Genomic DNA, 24,834 nt, shown 5'->3' with positions numbered 1-24,834 from the left:
TTTGCGGTTAAAGAGGACGCGTCGCACAATCAGATAATTAATTAGCTCCCGTCGAGCGTCTGAGGAGCAAACTTGTGTTTCTGGTTCTCTCTGATTGCGATCAAACAACAGCTCCACTGGCTTCTGCTTTTCACACCATATACATTGATAGCAGAGGCTATTTTGTCGTGAAGGCCTCAAAAGATAGCGAATTAAATCTGATGGTTTACATTGTGAGAAAAGCTGACACTTATCTTTGTCACGTTCAGAGAAAAGCACAGCACAGGAAGACAAAAGGGGTCAGGCTCTAGTTTCTGCTTTCCACGGGAAAAAAGTGTCAGGGCATGAGTAAACGTCACCCATCGCCCCCAGATTTACTCGTGTTTCATGAGAGGCCGATGCGGTTTAATTGCAGCTACTTTAATTGACATTGACAAATCCTTTTTTTTTCTTATTGTTATAATTTACTGAAGTCTAGTTTAGAAGTGTACTTCTACAGAACACTGTCCAAAAATAATAAAGGATTGGAAAAGCTGTATTTTGCAGATCTCCGTTCAGATGCTCTTAAACTACAGGCCTACATGAATGGAGCCTGAATTGTACCTGCGGATTCCCTGAAATGTTTACAGTGACTTTTTAAGAGGCGTTTTGGCAGCTTTGTCCTTCATTCATGGCTATGAATAGAGTTTAATCTCAGTGTGTCTCGTCCCCGTGGTCACTGCAGGCATGTGGATAGATGCTTTCATACGTCCCGCCGCCACCGGAGCTGTTGACTGCCGTTCAGTGGTCCAAAAACGGCCTGTGCGCCAAAGTAAATGAGCTACTGCTGTTTTCGGGTTTTACTTCTTGTCCATTTTCTGTCTTTATTCTCTATAATATTGAGCTCAGCGCTTACCAATCAACATTTGAATGTCCCTTCCACTGTTGCTAGGAGACGGTTGCTATAATTACAGCTTGAACATATAGTCCACTAACAAGGAACGTATCTTTTAAATTAAGAACCTTGTTTATCAAACAATGTGACACTTATAAAATATATATATATTGATGCAACAGAAATAATGGATTACATTTGCCCTGAATGAACCAACATGAGATTGGAAATGGAAACTTGGAATAGTAAGATATTGTATATACACAGGGTTATTATAGTTAATTAAAACTGAGACTAATATTAAAAACCATTAGAAAACTTTCTTTGAAATTAAATAGAATATTTAAAAAAAAAAATTATTTCAGCTAGTTGCTAAAGCAACATTTCTCATTTTAAATTAGAATAACTTGTATTAAAATAACTAAAACAAAAATGAATAAAAAATAATATAGAGAGAGATAAAGAGTTTTTAAAGATTATATTACACAGAAGTAGCAGAAAATGTATTATATTATTAATAAAACTAAATAGGCATGTATAAAACTATAGAGAGAGAAAATCGAAAACTAATAAAAATGACAAAAACATACACGTTTAACTAAAATTAAGATGATCACAAAATATAAGAAAAAAAATTCAGATTCAAAATGTTGTAATACTACAAAAAACTATAATAGTATCTCAATAATACTAAACACTGGTATGTGTGATATTTTATTCTTTTTTAATGTGTATAAACAACACAAACACTTCAATTTAATTGCAAACTTTGAAAAAAAAGAGAAAGACAGAGGAAGAGTTTAATAGTAAAACTCACAGTTTAATAGTAATGACTTCATGAATTTCTTTACTGATAAAATAGATAACATCAGAAATACAATAACAAATGTAGATTCTACTGCGTCTAGTATTTCAGCTTCATTCATCACATCCAAAGAAAAACTGCAGTGCTTTACAACTATAGGACATGAAGAGCTAAATAAACTTATTAGTGCATCTAAACCAACAACGTGTTTATTAGATCCTGTACCCACTAAATTACTGAAAGAGTTGTTACCTGTAGCAGAAGAACCGCTTCTCAATATTATTAACTCATCGTTATCTTTAGGTCATGTCCCAAAACCATTCAAGCTGTCGGTTATTAAGCCTCTTATTAAGAAACCACAACTAGATTCTAATGAACTGGCAAAATACAGACCCATTTCAAATCTTCCGTTTATGTCTAAAATTTTAGAAAAAGTTGTGTCTGCTCAATTGTGCTCCTTCTTGCAAAAAAATGATCTCTATGAAGAATTTCAGTCAGGTTTCAGGCCTCACCATAGTACAGAAACTGCACTTGTTAAAACTACAAATGACTTGCTTCTTGCTTCAGACCAAGAAAATCTCATTGCTAGTATTACTTGATCTTAGTGCTGCGTTCGACACTATAGACCATGACATACTTATAGATCGACTACAAAACTATACTGGTATTCAAGGGCAGGCTTTAAGATGGTTTAGATCCTACCTGACCGATCGCTACCACTTTGTTCATTTAAATGGGGAGTCATCTCAATTATCACCAGTAAAGTATGGAGTACCACAAGGATCTGTCCTAGGTCCTCTGCTATTTTCAATATACATGTTGCCCCTTGGTAATATTATTAGAAAATACGGGATTAGTTTTCATTGTTATGCTGATGATACTCAACTATATATCTCAACAAGACCAGATGAAACTTCTAAACCATCTAAGCTAATATATTGTGTAAAAAATGTAAAAGATTGGATGACCAATAATTTCCTCCTATTAAATTCAGATAAGACAGAGATATTACTTATTGGACCAAAAAACAGTACACAAAATCTCTTGGATTAAAAATTAGCAACTAGACGGATGCACTGTCACGTCCTCTAAAGTCAAAAATCTGGGTGTTATATTAGACAGCAACTTGTCCTTTGGAAACCATATTTCCCATGTTACAAAAACAGCATTCTTCCATCTTAGAAACATTGCTAAGCTTCGAAACATGCTTCCTGTTTCTGATGCAGAAAAGCTAGTTCATGCATTCATGACCTCTAGACTGGACTATTGTAATGCACTGCTAGCTGGTTGTCCTGCATCTTCAATAAACAAGCTACAGATAGTCCAAAATGCAGCGGCTAGAGTTCTTACCAGGTCAAGAATATATGATCATATTTCCCCAATTTTACAGTCTCTGCACTGGCTACCTATTCAGTTCTGTATCATTTACAAAATATTATTACTTGCCTATAAGGCACTAAATGGTTTAGCTCCTGCGTACCTAACTTGTCTTCTACCACGCTACAATCCAACCCGCTCTCTAAGGTCGCAAAACTCTGGACTTTTGGTAGTACCTAGGATGGCAAAGTCCACTAAAGGAGGTAGAGCTTTTTCACATTTGGCTCCCAAACTCTGGAATAGCCTTCCTGATAACGTTCGGTGTTCAGACACACTCTCTCTGTTTAAATCTAGATTAAAGACACATCTCTTTAGCCAAGCATTCACATAATGCATCTTATAATCTTGTACTGCAGTTATATCTGATCAAATGTACATTATTATTATTCTTTAGCTTGGGTTGAACAAATCATTTTTGCTTAGATGGAACAGCAGCTACACTAATTATGTCTCTATTTGTTTCTCTGTTTCTGCCACGGGATTAACATCCCATGGAAACTAGGAATGACAGAAGCTTCAGTCTGTATCCAACCCTTAAATGATCTGAGATGACCGAACACCTGAGAAAAGATAATGCCAACCCCTCAGAGGATGCCAATGCTCAGACAACATACAGAATTACCAAATTTTGCCATACGTTAAATATATTAAGGTTCTGCAATATATAAATATATTGTGGAAACTTAATTTCCTGTAGAGCTGCTTTGCAACGATTTGTATCGCAAAAAGCGCTATACAAATAAACTTGAACTTGAACTTGAACTTGAAGAGGGAAGGATGAGATCTCATGTCCCCAGAATTTCCCTGACAGGTTGGGCAAAACTAAAAAAAAAAAAAAAAAAGCGGTGCCCCACCCTGGAAAATCCAGCCAAGTTAAATAGGCTTTCAGAGCTAAAAACAACATTAGGGAGGGAGTGAAAAAGAAGGAAGAGAGACACAGTGAGGTCTCCCACCCACCCTGGGAGCGCATGCGTTTCTCCGGCCGGCCCCCACACCTCCTCACTCGCTCCCATAATTACAGTGTGTGTGTGTTTGAGGGCCCACTGGCCCCTCCACGCTCGCTTAACACTGAATAATTCCTTCAGACCTTATTTTTTTGTCTTCTTTTCCATTGAAAATATAAAAAAAATCAAGATTTAATTTACTTGAGAAGCAAAATGACTTAAGATAATAAGTCTTGTTAAAAAAAATCTAAATGAAGTTCATTCTTAATACCAGAAAAATATCTATTAATTAGGTCAGAAAAATAATCTTGTTTTCCTTTGAAGTAAGTGTACTTTTATGATCTCATTGACAGATATGTGTTCTTGTTTTAAGCATAAAATCTCTTAATTTGAATGATTTTTCAGAAAACAAGAGTTAATATCTGAAGCATTTTTTGTCTTATTTTCCAGTACAAATATCTTTAAAAAAATATTGTTTTCCCTTTGAATTAAGCATAAACTTTTTTTTTTTTTGAACAAGACTTAACATTCTTAGAACAAGAATTTCTTGTTTCAAGCAAAAACATACTTAATTTTGATAATTTTGGAAGCGACTTAATATCTAAAGTCAAGTAAATGTATCTTGATTTAAGAATTTTTAGATCAGTTTTTGCTGTGCAACTTTTATTCAATTTTTCATTGAAATTATTAAGCTGTTGTTCCCAGTATATAGGCAAAAACTGACTCACACACACCTCAGTGATAGATGCTATCTGAAATCCTGTCTAAACTGTTGATGTGGCTCTGCTAGTAAAGCAGTAATGCTTCAGATGGGTATCTTCGGCTGGGCCACAGCTCAGTTTGTCCATCGCTAGACGGAATGTCCGTGTTTGCACTTTTCTATGTGAAGTGATTTGATAATCAGTTGGAGTGCAGTAGATTTTTCTGCAGATGTGTATTAGGTTGTTTTTGTGGTCTGCTTGTTGTTTGTATTGATAGTAAGACGTCATTTTCCATTGAGAAATATTTAATCGTAATGTTGACGTGCTGCTGAATTTTGGCAGTCAGACATTCATTATTGTTTCCGTAAATCCGATTAGTTTGACTGTTAATGACATGAAGAATCAAATCCAGATTTTTTTACAAGCACAGATTCATGTAGCCTAAGAACACCTGTTAAATTTAGTTTACATTTTTTTTTTTTTTAAATAAAAATTATTCTCATTTTATTTTGTTCAGTAAATGTCCTGAAAATTCTCTAAACAATTTGAAATAAACCAATTATTATTTTAAGGACATTAAATTCTATATAAAAGTAAAGCATTTCATGAAAATAATTGATAAAATTAATAAAAGTTGCTTAATAAGAAAATTTGCATTTTCAGATGCTTATCAGCTGCATTTTGCTTCATGCCAGCTTATTGTCGGCCGTATCAAATGTCATGTTTGATTGTAAAGGATGTTTAGAGATAATCTGAGGATCTGAAAATGATGCTTAGCGTTTGTTCTGGTGTCTACAGTTTGTGTAAAGGGGTGAAGAAAATACCCCCTTTAGCCCCGAAAAGTGCCACACACTCATTTCAGCACAGAGACGCATTTGAAAAAGATGTGTGCGTGCGTATCAGTGTTTCCGCTATTCAGGAGCAGCACTGCAACAGACAACAAGAAGTCAGCTAAATGTGTTGCTTTGATATTGCGTCGTCTTCATTGCCGGCATGCAAAAATTGACACGTTTTGATTCACAAAATTACTCAACTCGATTGATTTAAATGAATCAGTTGAACCTATTTGCGAATCGCACTGAATTGAGCAGCTTTCAGATATGAATGCATGCGGTGTTATTTAAGTGCCATGAATAATACGCTTTTTTTCCTATTTTCTTCTTTGCATTACTAATTCAGAGTTCAACATCAATCATAATGTGTCATAACTTAAAACTTAAATGACGCTGTGAGTAAAAACCCAAACTACCCCCTCAGTCCTTTGATCATTCAAAATAACACACCTGTGTTTGATGTTTGAACTAAATGCGTACACACGCAAGCTTTGATGATCGTCTTAAGTGGGACAAAGACTTTAAGTCTCGACAATTAATAGTGATTGTTCGTTAACGTGAAGTCAGAGCGCACTGACTCTGTGTTTTGCAGGTTAAATGCATGCATGTGGTGCACACCGGATGCCTTGTCTGACTTTGTGATGCAAAGATGACCAACTCTTGATAGGGTAAAGTTACAACATCTTCTCCAAAAAGTTAAAACAGTTCACATTTGTGAGAGATATTTCATCATGGCCTCTTCAGGGAGGCAGGGCTGGAGTCTCAGACAGGAGCGAGCACGTGTCACGCTGCTTAGACTCACGGCGACTCAGACTGCTGCTAAATTGGCTAAATCCAGCCGTGGGTTCGTGGGTCCTGAGGGAGATCATTTAGGGGCCTCACCTGCAGGGGCACCTGTAGGTTTTAGTCTATTAGCGCTTCGCTGAGACTCACAGCCCTGTTTACAGACAGAAGTGCCTCCTGCCCGTGCGCTCGAGCCATCAGCCAATAGGAGGCTGCGGATTTGAATACGGTTCTTCTCGGGGCTGTAGATGATAAACGCTCTGCATGTGAACAGCTGAAGGCCTGATTTGCATATAACACACAGCAAACGGTTTAATGGTGGTTTTAGTTACTGTGAATGTGATTTCCGTTTCAGTTTAGAATTTTTCAGACATACACGTGTTGTTTTGACAGTCTTGATTTATAAAGTTTGAGGTTCTGGCATCAGGTTTAAACACTTGCATTAAACTGTAACAAGTTTTGAAATATTATAAATTTAGTTGATTTGTTAACTGGTAGCTGAAGTGACACAGCAAGCATTTTGTCATGTTAATAGTTTTAACAATTAAATTTTTCTGATTTATTTAGGTTTTTTTTGTAAATGAAATATTTGAACAATATATATATACATAAAACAAAAAACATTTACGAAAAAACCCCACACAGAAATAAAATGTATACATAGATATATGCAACAATTTATATATTCACTTTTCTAATTCTATTATATATATATATAATAGAAATATTTAATATTTAATTTTCTATTATTATTTTATTATAATATCATATCATAAAATGTTATTTTGTATTTATATAAAATATATTATATATATTTTATATCTAACCATCATCAATCGTAGTATTGATTTTATATTATATATTATATTTATAATTATAATATAATATATAATTATAATTATATATTATTTTATTATAATATCATATCATAAAATATTATTTTGTATTTATATAATATATATTTTATATCTATCCATCATCTATCTTAGTATTGATTTGATATTATTTATTATATATTATATTTATAATTATAATGATATATTATTTTATTATAATGCCATAAAACCTTATTTTTTATTATGTAAAATATATTTTACATATTCTTTATCTATTTTTGTGTTTTTACTATCTTTTATATCTATTTTACATTTATTCTATATGCATTTATCTATGTGTCTGTATGTATATTTATGATTTCAGAGAAGAAAAAAAACTTTATGTTCAAGTTAGTTGTCAAGTACTCTAATATAAATTGAGGACAGACCACAGACTTAAACCAGGACCTTGTTCAACAAAGTTAAAGAAAACATAATAAAGTGTGGCGTGTAGGTTTGGCCTCGTGTCTTGGCCCGAGTTCTGAGCTGCATTTTACCCATAGTCTGATTAACCCAGCGACAGATCAGAACGAACATAAATGACACTTAAAGAGTCTCGTTAGGATTACACACAGCTGTTGTGTTACGTCTGCTGTAATTCATCTGTTTGGTAAATATATGAAGCAAGACTCTACAGACACCTGCATCACGCACTTCAGCTGCTACAAACAGTAATTTTTTTAATCTGCATTCAGCCCTTTTCACACACACACACACACACACACACACACATTCACCTGTCACCTTATGACACCCTTTAAAACTTTTAAAAACATAAGGGTAATATAATGACTTTCTAAAAATGAACAATTCTAATGAATTGCTTTTGTGTTTTTGGTGGATTTAGATAAAGGTGAGGTTCCCATCACAGTTGTGACACAGATCTGTTTTTGATAATAAAAATCACAGTCTGACATTTTCATATCTGATATGGGCCACATTTGTTTGGAAATAAATCTGATACGTATCTGATTTTTGCGATGTGACGTCAATGTGGATTTTTTTTAACTTCCAACCCAAAAATGATCATAATCGATTTACACTTTTCATAAATCATAATTTATAAATAACACTATATTAAATAAAAAATAGAATAAAATTGTATATATATATATATATATATATATATACAATTTTATTCTATTTTTTATTTAATAGAATAAAATTGTATATATATATATATATATATATATATATATCATAAAACATAAAAATGTGATGATATATGTAATGGTATTATGAAAATTGTTTGTGAAGATGACTATGTGTGACTATGTGGGTCAATCGCCTCTTTAGATCAGTGGGCCGCATTAAAAAGGTCATGAGAGCAACCTCTCAAAAAATGAATTGCCACTTTCTTGCAGAGTGTGAGCGTCGAATTGTTTTTTAGAAACTCTTTCGATAACACTTTGCTTTCACACACATCAGAGCCAGCGGCGTCTGGTGTAATTGTCGATTTGTTGTGTCATTACTTGTTTGTGTTACTTTGCGTTTACAGCGGGCCAAAACTCCACACGCTCATTTTCAGGAGACGATATCTAAAGAATGGCCCAAATAATTACGTGAGTCATCAAATTGCTGCCCACAGACTTGCTGCTCTATACCTGAGATGCACACAAACAAACATAAACAGACCTCGGACGCAAACGTCCTGCGTATTCCCACTCAAACGCACACTTTCCCGCATGCACAACTCTTGAAAACAGGTGAACTGGGCTGTAACGCACTCACCCGTCCAGATCCTCAGGTGTGTGTTACTGTACGTGTGATTTATTCCAGGTCTAAGTGTCGTTTCAGATCCGAGCCTGTCTCATCTCCGTCTCTGAGGGACGCAAAGACGTCTGTCCATCCCGTCTGCCCCAGCGTCTCCTCTCCATTCACAAAAGACACAGCTGAGCATCCAACTACAAGCCCCAAACAACGGCACACGCGGACAGACGGAGAGGTTTGTGTGGACGCTGACAGGAAGGAGGAGAGAGAGAGAGAGAGAGAGAGAGGAGGTGGATCTACTCTAGAGCAGCGATGTAGTTTTTATAGCTGGGTGGGAAGCTCAGGATAATAATACCCATCCTCCTCCACAACACAGTTTAAGCTCAGTATGTAATAAAGCCCATGGTGCACAAACCCTCTGATTTGGGGTCAGACAAAATGAATTTTTAGTTTTATTCGTGAAGGATTTGCAACTCAAACTTGGGCACAAATGAAGGAAGAGAGAGAAAAGTACCAGTTCTATATATGCGTGTGCTGTGACTTCAGAAGATGAATTAGACGAAGGAACAAGGTGGAAGCCCTGAAGTTCAGAATTTACTGTAGAAACCAGTCAGTTTCACAATGAACTACACAGCAACTGCAAGAAACTCTTGAAATTAAACATGAAATATTGAAGTAGAAAGACTGAAGTAGTGTTTTCTTGTCAAATGTGCTCTAATAATCTTTTTAGAACTTCAAAAAAAAATATATATTTTAATATCTAGAAAATGTAAATAATGTATATATTGAAAATTATTACTGAATACTACATGACAAAAAGTACATGGTACACATAAAAAAAGCATGTTCACGTAATTTTAATGCATTTAATTCAGTTAATTAATCTTAAACTGAATTTTTACAAAAAATACAATAACTTATTTTATATTCATGTATGCATGTGGCATTCTGATCATATAATAGATCATATCATATATGTAGACACTAAAGTAACAAAAACAGTCGCAACTAATATTGAAAACATATTTAAAAAGACATTAAAAACAAAATGATAAATGACAAAAACGCCACAAAATTACTGAAACTTTCACTAAAATTAAAACAGAAAATATAAAGCTAAAATCTTAACAAAAGCTGTAATAGTACATCAATGATACTAAAATAACACTGCAGTGCAAAAGCATATATGCTTGAGTAAGAGTACTATGCAGTATATACTCTTTTGAATGGTTTCCTATGTGGCACACAGTGCAGATTTGCTGCTTATATTTTGCATGTGTGTAAGTTTAATTAAACGATATGTTATATAATGCCAGAATGGAGCCGTTATAACTTTCTAGTTAATTAGAAGTTGGTTGTTTTATACGTGCGGTTTGACCCATATTGCAGCTCAGACAGTGTGTTCCTGAAAGGGCTGTTCAATTTCCCTTCGTTGAAACTGAAACCAGAGGTTGACGGCTAATCAGTTAGTTAACATGTAAACTTATACTCAGTTGTGTGACGAGTACATTTGTTCATCTGACTCACACTTTTTTATACATGCCATTTAATGCGGTAAAAGGGAAAGATTATTGTTTAATGTGGTTTTCTACATGCTATATTTGTGTTTAATGCACCTGCTATATATAGAAAGCCACAAACAATTTATTGGGTGAATACAGGTAAATTTGGACTTTTTCTTTTTTTTTCCCATTTGAGACGCTTCAATTTCCAGTGACTGGGGGGTAAAATATTATCCTGACTATAATTTAAATATTGTAATATATATATATATATATATATGTATAACATTATAGTAATTTATATATTATATTAAAATATAAATAAAAATTGTATTGAAAGTCATGAAAGCTAAAAATTAAAGCACAATTATAACAGTAATTATGTCTAGGTAAAACAAATAATTTTTATACTTTTAAAAAGAACCAGAAAGATGCAATTAAAAGAAAGCAGTATATAATTAATTTAAATTTTTTTGGTGATTGGTGTGATTTGACAGTGCTGTAGTTTTTGACACAAAAGTTGGCATTTGTCATGCATTTATCCTACTAATGAATGTTTACTATCTTATGTTTACTGTATCCTATAATACACTCACTTCTCAACATGTTTCATTTAGTTTATATTTGTAGATTTCTTGAAACGAGACCATTTTATTTGAATAATAACAGTAAATGCGTCTGATTTGCTACTTGCGTCTGCTCAAAAATGAACTATAAATTCCAAACGATGTTAATAATCAAAGATTTTTCAAATTATGCCACAATCGAAATCAAAAAGTTCATTCAGCCAATCAATTCACTACAAATGTTGTCTGCATGTCTGTAAGCAGACAGAGAGATTTTACTCTCAGAAATGGCAGACCACGGTACCTTTTCACAAATACAGTTCGTCTTTATGTGAAAAAAGAGAGAGGGAGTGTGTTTCCTTCAACTCTATTGTTTCAGAATCCATAAAACTATTACAGTCTCTCGCATGCCTCGTTTGAGTTTTTTGGCACTGTGACATTTTTCCTCCGTGTCTGTCTCTTTAAATCATGACTTGACGCTTTAACATGGACAGGATTTCCTAAATGACATCAAGAATCCACCTAGTTATGTAATTTATGACAGATTCATCATGACCTGCTTTTCAACCAGCACAGTTATTTAATACCAACCCCAGCGTTTTACTGTGGGATTCTGGGTAAAATGTGATTTCGATTTAAAAGATGGAGAATTAGCTAGACGCGTGTCTATTATTAAGTTAAAAACACACACATGCAACATTATTTGTAGGTATTCTCAGTTAGTTGTCATAGAAACCTCAGACAGGTGATTCTGCATGTATTCCTGTATTAGACACACTTTAAGTGTTTTCAGACCAAACCGAAATATTCTTAATAAATGTTCTTCAGTGCTTCAGGTAAGAACCTTCTTTTAATCCTATAAAGCCTGAAATATGTCCAAAAAATCTCATTTGTTAAAATGGAACACTTTAATGAACCTTCGGACAAAAGTTTGCACGTGTGTTTTATGTTGAGTATCGTATTTGAAACATAAGGCTTTTATGGCTCATATAGTCTGATATAGTGAGAATATGGAGCACAGACTCAAGCAAAAATATGCAAATTGGCCAAAAAGTGCTGAAATTCTAATTGTGATGTAAATGAATGAGATGCTCTATATCTCCAATAATATGTCTTAGTAAGATGAGATTTAAATGATCAAAACATATAATACAATGCAATCCAATGCTGATTGAAAGATGAACAAATAGATATTCAAAAGCCTGATGATCATATTCGTTGCATTTGAAGCTGATTTGTCTGAAAATGATGTATGAATAATCAACTTTTGACCTGTAAGTGTTACTAACAATATTAAAGTTATTCTTATGTTTACTTGATAAAAATCAGTAAAGATTTGAAAGCAAAAAGACACGTGAAACACGTGAAGGAAAGAGCTTTTACTTGAGAAAAAAAAGTCAAAACGACAGACAACAGAAAGAATGGGGTAGATTGTAGAAGTTTTGATCGTTTAGAAACTCGCATATCAAATATGACACAGTCGGATTTAGGGTTAGAGAACCATTTTTAGCTTTGGACTAATAAAGTTGTTGATGTGTTGAGGTGTTTTGGTATGTGGGATCTCTAAAACAGTAGTAAACTGATCATTTTCTAAAAAAACTACAAATTAAAAATGATTTAGTATATTTGTAATTTTGATAATATAATATTTTTTATTATTTTTAATGATTATTTTTACAAACATTTTGTTATTTTATGTTTTTGTTTTTTGTGTTTTATATTTTAATATAATTGAGTTGACAAGTTATTCATATTTTGTTTTTATTTTTATCTTCTGGTTCCATTTAATTGTAGTTTTTGTCATTTTTATTTGTGTCTATAAAGTTTTCATTAGTTTTTTTTTTTCAGTTTTAGTTTGCTAAAATAAGTTTAAGTTGTTAAGTTGTTGTCCGCAGAAATCTGTTGCACTTAAAATGCATTAAGAATGATTTATTTATGTATTTATTTTACAGCAGCATCCAGATGAAGACGAGACACATTCAGAGCCTCGACTGATATTTTCTTTTGTATTTGGTGACCTTGTGATGTCTCATTTCAGGTAAGATAATTTCTTTCTTTCTTTCTTTCTTTCTTTCTTTCTTTCTTTCTTTCTTTCTTTCTAGTTTACCAAATCAAGCATCTCTAGCACTGTTGCTCATAGATGTACAGATGAATTCAAAGCTCTATCACAAAGTGCTGCAGCGTTTGTGCTCCAGACATCAATGATTGTTGAGGAGAGACGTGCTTTGTACTAAATAAATGATTAAGAGATATTTCACCTTGCAGCTACACAAACATCCTATCAACTGCATAGCAACACTCACAACTCCATAGCGTTTAGCATAGTCAAGCACCAAAAACTTGAATTCCTTTGAACTCTTGATACTGTGATCAAATCGATGCATACATTCCCTTTTCTTAGCCTTAGGATCTGCAGTGTGGGATGCCGTGCACAGATGTATTCTGGGAGTGGGGGCTTTGGTGCTCCAGGGTGTGGGCTTGTGGGAAAAATTAGTCATCTCTGCCCACTTACAGACAAACCCACCAACTAGGGTGGGAAACAGTCGTCCAAGGACGACACACACACATAGAGAGCACAAAATATGCAACAAGGTCATCAGTGAACCCCTCCACACTCCAACTCCTGTTTTTACTGGAAGTGTTGTGTCTTTTGGACAGTTTCATCTGTGTTATCTGCTATCTTCTACACACACACACACACACACACATATATATAGTGGACATTTTTGAAAAAGGTGCTTTGTCTATGATTTTGATTCGGTGAGTCTGTGTGTAGACTGCATATCGATAATGACTTCAACTTTTTTTTTACATTTCATGCCGATCAAAGTCCCAAAAAAAACACCAATGTGTTAAAATGCCACCTTATTTTTATTTGTGTGATTTGTTAGTGATTTAGCAGCAGCTTAAAGAGAGAATTGTGGGATGTACACATGTTTAAAGCTTGCATATTTAAAAGTTGAACTATTTTGTTCATATTTAAGAATATTAATTACATAATTAAAATAAAATAAGCATGCTATTTTATTTTTCTAATTCAAATCTCAAAGATTTGACATTTTTGTGCTTCAAAAGGAAGCACAATGTGCATATTCAACATATACATATTCAAAAGTTGAACTATTTTGTTAATATTTTTTAAGAAAATACAATATCTTGCTCTTTTTCATCTCAAACAAGATTTGTGATTTTTTTTGTGCTAGTGCAACAAAAAGAAGCACAAGTAATGTACAATAGTTCAGTTGATGTTTAAAAGTTTACACAGTTCAAAATTAAATTATTTACAAGTCATAATTACATAATTAGTATAAAACAGACACACTTTATCATTCCTCAGAGCATGATGGGAAATGTAGTTTCATTCTGCAAACCTCTCAAAATGCAATTGTACAATTAAAATGTACATTTGTGCAGTTCAGCAGATGCATTTATCCATTGCATTCAAGGTAAACATTTTATTACTTCACGCATTCCCTGGAAATCAAACCCATGCTCTGCTGTCTGACAAATTATTATCATTGAAACCAATTAACTTCCACAGTGATTCAGTAATTGACACACCTTCAACGGACACCTTCAACGGACTCATTGTTATGGCATTGTGCTGGCGTTCATGTGTGAATACAGGTATTGAAGGCAGTTAAGCACTCAAATTGACCGAAATGTACATGTCATTAATCAAACTAATCATGCATGTAAAACACACATCTCACACTTGTGTTTGAGACAGATGGAGTGTGTATGAGTGTGTGTGTTTTGTGTTTTTTGAGATGCTCCTTCTGAAAGGCCATTTTTTGTGGAGGATTGTGAGGGGGAGGCTGGCCTGTGTGTGTGTGTGTGTGAGTGATTATGACTAGCCCCTGTCTGCCCTCGGGCCCTCTGGCTCTACCTAATTAAAACCAACCAGGCTGCAGGGCACAGGAGACAGATGTCTGTCAAAGTGCACTCACACACACACACGCACACACACACACACACACAAGCTTTCATAGTGATCAGTCACACACTGTATGCACATATGTCACTTCATGCAAAAAATGCAAGCGCATATCATAGACGTGTTCTCACACATGGTTCATAGAAGTCTATATTGATGACGGCACTGAATATTTAGCTTTCTGTCCGACTCACAGAACCATGTTATATGTAGTTATATACATTTTTGTTTTTTTAACTAAAAAGATAGCAATGTAGGGGATTTTGGAACAGACTTAAGGAGGAAAACTGTTACCAAAGTACCATTAACTGTACCATTACATTTTATGATTTTTATGATTACCAAATCATAAAATGTAAAAATATCAAAATGTTGTCTGATTAATGTTCTTACCGGTCGAATAACAGGACAATTAATATATTTAACAGGACAGTTATTTAACTTTTTTTTTTTTAACAGTTTTAATTTTTTTTTTATATTTATAAAAGCTATAAATATAATTCTATAAATTGATAATTCTATAAATTATAAATTTATAGAATTATCTATTTGTTTGTAAAAATAAATGTGTGTGTGTGTGTGTATATATATATATATATATATATATACACATATATAATTTTAATATTTTATCATTTATACATGCATTAATAAATTTAATTTGATTGATGGTGACAGACAGAATTAAATAAGACAGAAATTGTCAAAAATGGGGAATAGTATTGAAAAATTGCCCAAGCTGGAACTAATTTGGGTTGCTCAGCCTGTGTGCTATCCATCAGGCCAAGACATTTCCTTCTGTTTTGGAATAAATATTGTGTAAAATGTGCTTATTTAATTTTAATATATTTAATATTAACGTTTGTCATTGTCTATTAGCTGTGTAACTTCTCTAAAGCTATCGTATCAGCCATTGGACGTCATTTTTCGTGAACAATATCCAGACACAACACTGTAACCAGCAGCTAGCAAACTCTGAGATGATTCCTCAATCATGTGCACTTCCTGCTGTCACACATTACAACCACACTGTCAGTCCATCAGGCCGCTGTGATACCTAAACTCTTCTGCTGAGGTATCTGCTCCAGTCTGAGTGTGTGTGTGTGTGTGTGTGTGTGTGATGTTTGGGTGGGTGGATCAATGTGTCCTTATTTTAAACTGAGAGAGTGAGTGAGTGATAGCCCACACACTCATTTCTCTCTCTCTGTCTTTCTCTCCCTACACCCTTCCTCTGTGCCTCTCCTCTTTTCTCACACCAGTGGGTGGACCCAGTTTCAAAACCAAAATCTTACAGCAACATTACAAAACGGCCCGCTTTCCTTCTGTCTGTGTGTGTGTGTGTGTGTGTGTGTGTGTGGTTGACTGAGCTGAGCTCGGTCTCTCTACGTAAACGTATGTTGTGGTGCATCGTCCTCAATACTGTGTATGTGCTCATGTCAAATGTGTGTGTGTGTGTTTCTGTAATTTACCCAGAACAACAGAGAGAGGAGGAGAGTCTGGGAGTTGCCACGGGTTACAGTGACTCTTCTCACACAGGAAACACCTACAGGAGTTTAGATGCTCCCCAATAAGCTGCTCTCACTTTTCATAGAAGACCAGAGGAAATCACTCAAACACACACGCACACGCAGGCCCAAAGCATTCAGATGAAATCACATCAGATCAGGCTTAAATGAAAAGAAAGACGCATCAGATAAAAGAAAATAAACTATGTTACTGTACAAAGATGTACAGTCATAGTAAAGTGTAGCTATAGTTTAGGATAGACTTGACAGTACAGGATAGTAATGCTTAGGTGTGTAGTCTAACTATAGAACAGTAACGTTTTGTTAGAGCGTGTGAAGCGTATGAAGAATATAGTATTGTATAGTATGATAAAGTATAAAAGGTTGCACTTTATAGTGTTGTGCACTTACCTATACTGTAAGAAAGTACTGGATAATATATGCTAACTATATGGGTTAGGTTTAGGATTAGGTTGATGGTTAGTACCTAGTTATTACTATATCAAGTACATAGTATGCACATGCGGAACAGGACTGTAAAATAGAGTGCTACCATCTAAAATAAAGAGTTGCATAGTTATACTAAAGTTCAATTTAGTATAGTAAAGTAAAGTTTAGTATAATAGAATCGAATAAAGTTTGAGTATAGGATGGTGTAATGTAGTTATGGAAGTAGTTATAGCACAGTTGTATATTAACTTGAAGTATAATCCAATTTGGTCAAAGTATAATATAGCTATATAGCAGTCTAATCTAGTGATAGAGCAGTAAATTTGGTTATAGTAAGTCTAGACAGCACAGTATGGTTCTTGTATAATCTAGTAATGTTTAGTCATAATCTAATAAAGTTTGATAGTTATTGGTCTAGTTATTGGTAAGTCTAATCAAGTCACTCGCCGTCTAATCAAGCTTGGTTATAATAAAGTACAGTCTAGTTCTAGAACAGTACAGTTCAATAATGTCTAATAACATTGATTATAGTATAATTAGTTATTGATTAGTCTAGATATAGAACAGTTTGTAAAGTATGATAACATTTGGTTATAGTGTAGTATAGTGATAGGACAATAAACGTTAGTAATAGTCTAATAAACTTGGTTATGGTATAGTCTAGTTATAGTTTTGTCTAGATATCAAACTGATTATAGTAAAGTCTAATCAGGTTTGGTTATAGAATAGTTCTAGTTTAGTCTATAAAACTGTAAATATTAAATCTAATAAAGTTTGATTATAGTGCGGTCTATTATAGATTATTCTAGTTATTATATAGTATAGTGTAGTCTTATTAGGTTTGGTTATAGATCTAGTATAGTAGTCTAGTGATAAAGTAAAGTATAGTTCTAGTAAGTCTAATAAAACTTGGATGTAGTCAAAATGGTTACAGTAAAGAATCATTTTAACGGTCTAATGATAGAAGATTAAATACGTCTGGTTATGTTTTGTAAAGTAAAGTCTTGTGATAGAACAGTAAAGTTTAGTTAAACAGTAATTGTAGTTCAGATTATGATTCTGACGAACCGATCATCAGTTTTGTTTATATGGAACGGATGAGCTGTATGGAGTCGCTGTATGAGCATAAAACGTTTTCTCCTTTCTGAAGCCTTTGACCCAAATTTGTGGTTAATTTCCTGTTTGTGGTGGGCGATTAGTCATGTGATGTGTAGGAGCAGCTAAAGAAAAACACCTGTTGAATTCTTAAAGAAACTTCATATAATCGCAGAGCTCAGAGTTTATAAATAGCGGCTCGGCTCACTTGCCATGACCATAGTGATGGACTTTAGAAATGACATGACCATGTGACCTGCTGAATTGCTATTAAAATTAGCATGCTATGACATCAGCATCTGGTAATTTGGCGGGTGGCTGTGAATATCCATTGTTAACTGTAGAATTCATCAGATGTGAGGTGTTAATAGCTGTTTTTTCTTGTCAGAATGAGTGTTAAAGGTGAGGTCAGGTCATTAGTCACGCTTTGAAAGCTGAGCTTTACCCAAATCACCTCACAGGCTTTTTTGAAGATGAAGAGAGAGGAAGGAAAATGACATATAGACAGGCAGTATTTGATTCTCTGTTTGAGTGTGTCGGGCAGCTGTGTCATCAGAAACATGTTGTGTGAGCGGATGTGAATCCCCTAATTTTCTCTTTGGGTTGTGAACTGGTCAAACGCTTCTTATTAGGTTGCTTCGCTGCTTATTAACACACGTACATGCACACATTATATAGAAGAGGCTGGGTATGCGTGTCTCCAAGTTATACTTCTGAAAGTGAAATTATTTAGTAACAAACCACACATTTGTTTTTCTCTCACTGACTGAATTAAATTAACTGATTTGTCTATCAGAACTAAAATACTTCTCTTTTGTGAGTGGTAATCAGCTGGTCATTATCACAAAATTAACCCAGACCCGGATGTGAGGGTTTATATCTGCCGGAGGGGGTTATTTTGTGATAACGAAACTAGCACCGATAGAGATGGTGCATAGATATGATTAAATAATCACACTTTTGGGGCTCTTTTTTTTGCAATAATGAAACTAGCACATATATGTAGGACATCAATTGCCTGGGTCAGCGATAAATTATACAGTCTAGCATCGTGTGAGAACATATTTGACTGCAGAATGTCATGATCAGGCACTCCAGAGAGCTACAATTAAATGTGAAATATGAAATGCATATCAAAAGAAGAAGGGAATTGTTAGGTCATGATTCATTAATAATCTAGATTTTAAAAAAAATACAATTATTTGTTCTTTTTGACATTTTAGTTCTGATATCTTGCAAGCCAGATAAATGTTTTTGTATTTCTTTTTTTTTTTTTACCTCACATAGTCATTCAGTTTCTTTTGAACAGTTTTTCTCTTTACTTGACCATTCTGATCAGTATTAGTACTTGTTTTCTTTGGGTCCAAATAACTTTTGTATATAATAATAAAATAATCAAAAGATTACTTTATGAAAATATTAACTGCTAAAGATGAAAAGAGTCTCTATTTCTATCGTCTTACATATTATAAATTATATTTTATTCAGCAAGGATTCATTAAATTTATCAAAAGTGTCAGTAAAGTAATTAGTAATGTTTTAATGATGAATTTTCTATTTATCAAAGAATCCTGAAAAAAGTTTAAACAAAAATATTAAGCAAAAACATTATGTTTCTTGAGCAGAAATCAGTATATTAGAATGATTTCTGAAGGATCATGTGACACTGAAGACTGGAGTAATGATGCTGGAAATACAGATTTGATCACACATTTTAAAATGTATTCAAATAGAAAACGGTTGTTTTAAAGACTTAAACTATTTCCAGATATTGCTGATTTTACCATATTTTTAATTGAATAAATGCAGCCTCAGTGAGCAGAGAACATGAACATAAAAAACTCGTACTCTTTGAACAGTAGTGTACATACCTTCTCATCACTGTGTGTGAATGTTGACCTTTTAAGTGTTCAACTGTTATGGAAATGGGTAATTTAAACACTAAATGTTGTTCTGAGCTGTGTGTGTGTGTGTGTGTGTGTGTGTCTGTAGGAGGAGTCTCTGTGTGTGTGTGTGTGTGTGTGTGTGTGTGTGCAGGACATACGGTAACGTACCCAGCAGTGATCTAGAACCACTCTGAGATCCAGATCATTGTTCTGGTTCCCTCGTTCCCACACCCTCCCGTGGTGAGAGCGCATGGAGCACAGCGCACTCTCCAGTGTTTGAGAACACGCCAGTGTAAAAGTATCCGGCGTGTAACAAAAGATCTCTTCGGATCAGGTTCAACTTTGATAAACCTTGTCCTAGTGACTCGACAGACAAAGGCGTGGTGCGTATCCCGGCATAACCTCATTCCCTCGCTCTGCACTCCGCTCCTTCCCGCTCTCTCGCTCTGTCGAGTGTGTAAGAGTGACGGTGAGTTTTGGACGCAGGAGTTTTTATGTAATCACGGGCTGTTGGCGTGGGGTTAATCAGTGCTGCTCCAACACACTGTGATGGATCTGAAAGCAGCTGCTTGGCATTGAAAGGAAATCTGGTACCCGTCACAGCCACAATTAAAATCAATGAATAATTGAGACCGGCGGTCATCTGCCCATTCACCTGATATACTGTGTCCCTGACCACACCGAACAAAGCTCTCCCTCTGTGTTGTTTTAATGAGAAGTCTATACTGTATTCACACAGTTTACCCGAGTGCACTGAATGCACATGCTTGAATATTTCAGTCTTTAAGCCCTCGGATTCAATCTGCGTTTAGCTGAAGTGATAGAGTCTCGGCTTATGTTCACAAAGAGAGCAGATGAATGATGTTTCCTGTATTCTGTCTTAGACATGACCGGCGCTGCTCATAGTCTCACCGAATGTGAAATTCACGCAAAATAAAAGTCACAGCAGATAGTGAAAACATGCTGATCAGGCTTCAAAGCAGTAAAAAAAAAATCGATATTTTTTTCACGTTCACTTTAAATTAGAATTTTTGGAATTCATCTGAAATGTATCAGATTTTCTGAAGAACCTTTTCATTTCTGAAACAGTGCAAGTCATTCTAATATGCCATAAAGCATCACAAATAATGTTTCTGAATCATATTATGGTCAAATGTAAACCAGTTGCCTAAAATTGATTGATTTTAGGTAGAAAATACTAAAGATAATTGCACCATTAAAATATGTAAACATTATATTTATTATATAATGTAAATAATAGATTATTATATTTAAATTAATTTGCAGGTCAAACAGGAACATTTATGTATTTATTTATTTATTTTCTATTTAGTAAACAGAAATAATTTTGAATTTATATTGATTCGTATATTTATTGATTCTTTTTTTATATTGATATAAAGCTTTTTATAGTTACTGTAACTTATATATATATATTTATATATACACACACACACACACACACACACACACACACACACATATATATAGGCATCGTTACAGTTTGAAAATGTCAGAAACTGACTTGAAAGTTAATTACAGACTTTGTTAAATGTGCCATAGTCAGTTTTTGATGTATGTTTATATTTTCCCTTATAAATATGCAATAATATGTCCCTTTACGAAACAGTACTGTGTTAATACCATACATTTTTTACTACTTTTGTAGTTGTGATTTTTTTTACTTATTTATTGACTTATATGCTTATATATGGAAGTTTTAAACATTAAATTTGAAACTCTCGAAATTTTTTGACTTATTTAAACTTAACCTTTCCGTTTTATTTTTGTTCTCACACATTTTGTGTGTAGTTGCTATAATGGCATAATCGCAAATGTTTGTGGTGGGATTCGCCAAAGCCCGATTGGTCTAAAGCACTGAGTGATGCTGCGATAGCAGCAGACCCCTGTCCCTGACCTGTCAGCTCATTTTACTGTATTAGACTTTCTAATTAAAGCGACGGTGAGAACGAGAGGGTGGGGGGGTCCCACGCTATCTAGTGCACTTTACATGCACTCTGAGAAGTGACAAGACGAGTGAACAAATGTCATCAAATGCCAACCCTTTACATTTCACCACAGACAGTGATGGAGCAGTCAGACAGGCAGCGATAGAAACAAACTTACTGAAAGAGAGAGAGAGAGAGAGAGAGGGAGAGACAGTAGTGGTTTGCTGACCTTTAGGTGTTGCTGGCGGAGTTGCGTCTTGGAGAGAAGTCTCTGCGTGTCAGGAAACAGACTGCTATCCTCCGACTCAAACATGTGAAAGTGAACACAGACGAGAGAGAGAGAGGGGGGAGAGAGATAAGCAGAGGAGTTGTGTTTTGCACAGAAGGTGTGTCGTGAATCAGGGAGAGAGAAAGAGAGAGAGCGAGAGAGACACTAAACAAAAGTTCACACCCACCCAGCCCTCCCTCCAAACCAAAAGTATATTGGCAGTCAGCCGCACGTGTCCACCTGACATGCACCTCGCTATGGGAGGAGAGAAACACACACACACACACACACACACACACACACACACTCCCGGTTTACCTGCAGACCCTGGCAGCCTGTCATACACTGATAGCAACATGATCATCAGCACGTTTACATTCAGAATAAATGCACACACACATAGTCAGATATGTTTTCTGCATTGATTCGGAAAGTGTTCTGTGTTGTTGAAGGTTTTTAACAAATGTAATGAATTTTACTGGATTTTTCTTTAAGATAAGAGAACAGATTTAAAGTTTTATTAATTAAAAATATGGTTCGTTTGTATGGAAGCCTGTTGTTGTCATGGGATTAAAAATATATATATCAACTTTTTATCTCACAATTTGGACTTTTTTTCTCATAATCCTGAGAAAATTGTAATTGCAAAGGAAAAAAAGTTTTTTTTTATCTCACAGTTGAGACCTTTTTTTCTCCAATTATTTTCTTGAATTTTTCTCTGAAATTGCTTTTTTCTTGCAGTTCCAAGTTTATTAAATTCAGTACAATTAATTACATTTTTTTCTCAGAATTGAGAGGTAAACTCGCAATTTTGAGAAGAAAAAGTCAGAATTGTGGGATATAAATTGCGAGATATAATCTCAGACTTCAGACCCCCATTTTTTATAAAACATTAATTGCAACTTTTTATTTCACAGTTCTGACCTTTTTTTTTTGCGTGAATTGCATGTTTATGTCACACAGTTCTGAGTTTATATCTCGCGTTTATTGTGAGATATATGTACTCAGAATTGCAAGAAATTAAGTCAGAATTGTGAGATAAAAAGTTGCAGTCACCTTAAAGGAAGGTTCCATCGATATGTGAGTATATTATAATTACATGTAATATAGCCCCTACATATTGTTAGTCAAGTGATGGTAGCAGTTTTGATACAGCATTTTTTTTTTTTTTATTATTATTATTTTGAATATAAAATGTTAATGTAAAAATCGGTTTGGACATGATCTGACACCAAGAAATGACTTTTGGTTGTGCAATCCAATGTAATCATGTTATTTTTTCAGATTAAATGATATTTGTGACTGGAATAAACCCTGATACGAATGTAGGTTTAATTCAGGATAACTGGGCCATTTTTCTTCTCAGTTATTTCAGTGGCAAAAAGAGGCCCAATTTACCTGAATTCACCCTATTTGTAAGTTGCCTGACCACATTTTACACATTTACATTCTAAATAAATGCAGAAAATACACACTGTATTCGCCACACTTTATGCTAATGGCGTTGCAGATGAATTATACATGAATTTTATTGTGCTTAAATCAGAGAAACACATGTGGGGGAGTTATATATCATACAGTCTGAAAATTTAGTGAATTTCATATGTAGTTAGTGAGGATAGTTATATAACAATATATTGATATAAATATAATATTTAGAAATATTAAAAAATAAATAATAATAATAATAAATAGTTTTGTAAATATTAATTAAGACTTCACACAAGCCAAGCAGACATGTCCAGAAATTTTATTTAATTTTTTTTTTTTTTTTACTTTTTATTTACTGCTAGTTTGTTTGTCAATACAGTAAACATAAATGATTTTGAATTTATAATTAATATATTTCAATATTCAATATTTATATTTAATGCTCTTACTGTTTTATTATTTATAGCATGGTGCTGTGTGATTATTATATTGGAAAGGTAAAGATTAATACCACAGTACTTATTTGTAAGTGAATACTCATCTGGTTAAGTAGGCTGCATATTTATTGTGCATATATTGATTACAGCCCCTGTGGAAGATGTGTATATGGGTGTGATGTGTAAATATGTGTTGATTCTTCTCATGGCTGCGTTCCCAGCATTCAATGTCTGCACTCTTAATGTATTAAAGTCAGGGAGGGGTTGGAGCTCCATTAATACCCACCTAAAGAAGGGAGCGGGCATGTTTCTGAGGCTCATGAGTAAGGCGTTTGTGAATGCAGGTGTGCACCACACACATAATTACACATTGCATCAAGCGTGTGGCGCTAAACGCATTACTGTGTCATTCACGCTGTGCAAACGGCATCATTTAAAGATCAAGATTAATTCGTGTTTACCCGGCTCAAATCACTCTTGAGCACTTTGATACCTGGAGGAGGACTTTAATTCGGCGACGTATCATTAATCATGCGATGTCATGATCTGATGAGTATGTGGTGCATTTCCTATCGGTCTCAAAAAAAAGTGTGATCAATGGATGTCACATGATTATGGAAGCCCATTTCCGCTGCGGAATAAAAAAAGTATTTGTGACTTTATCTCAGAAATCTTAAAACTGTGAGATAAACTCCGACTAAAAAAGCCTGAATTCTAACTCGAATTTACAATTCTGACTTTTTTCTGACAATTGCAACTTTTTTCTCAGAATTCTTTTGTTTTTCGCATTTAGACTGCACATCTCGCAATTCTGCTTCTTTGTTTCTGCCAAAAAATGAAAACGTTAATTGCAAAACGTTAAATGCTTTTTATCTCACAATTCTGCATTTTTTCTCGCAATTTTGAGTTTATATCTTGCAGTTCAAA

General features: G+C 34.3%; 1 protein-coding gene across 1 annotated transcript in view; it reads right to left on the bottom strand.

Moving 5' to 3' along the window:
- zbtb7c (zinc finger and BTB domain containing 7C) overlaps positions 1-22,175 on the bottom strand; it is a 29,416-nt gene extending 7,241 nt beyond the window's left edge. The window contains exon 1 of the mRNA XM_079404734.1: positions 22,001-22,175. The gene's annotated coding sequence lies outside the window, so the exon portion shown is untranslated. The remainder of the gene's footprint in view (positions 1-22,000) is intronic.
- Between the last annotated feature and the right edge of the window lie 2,659 nt (positions 22,176-24,834).

The sequence above is a fragment of the Barbus barbus genome, assembly GCF_936440315.1.
Source record: "Barbus barbus genome assembly, chromosome: 43".
Taxonomy (NCBI): Eukaryota; Metazoa; Chordata; class Actinopteri; order Cypriniformes; family Cyprinidae; genus Barbus; species Barbus barbus.
This window is presented reverse-complemented; position numbering and strand designations above follow the sequence as displayed.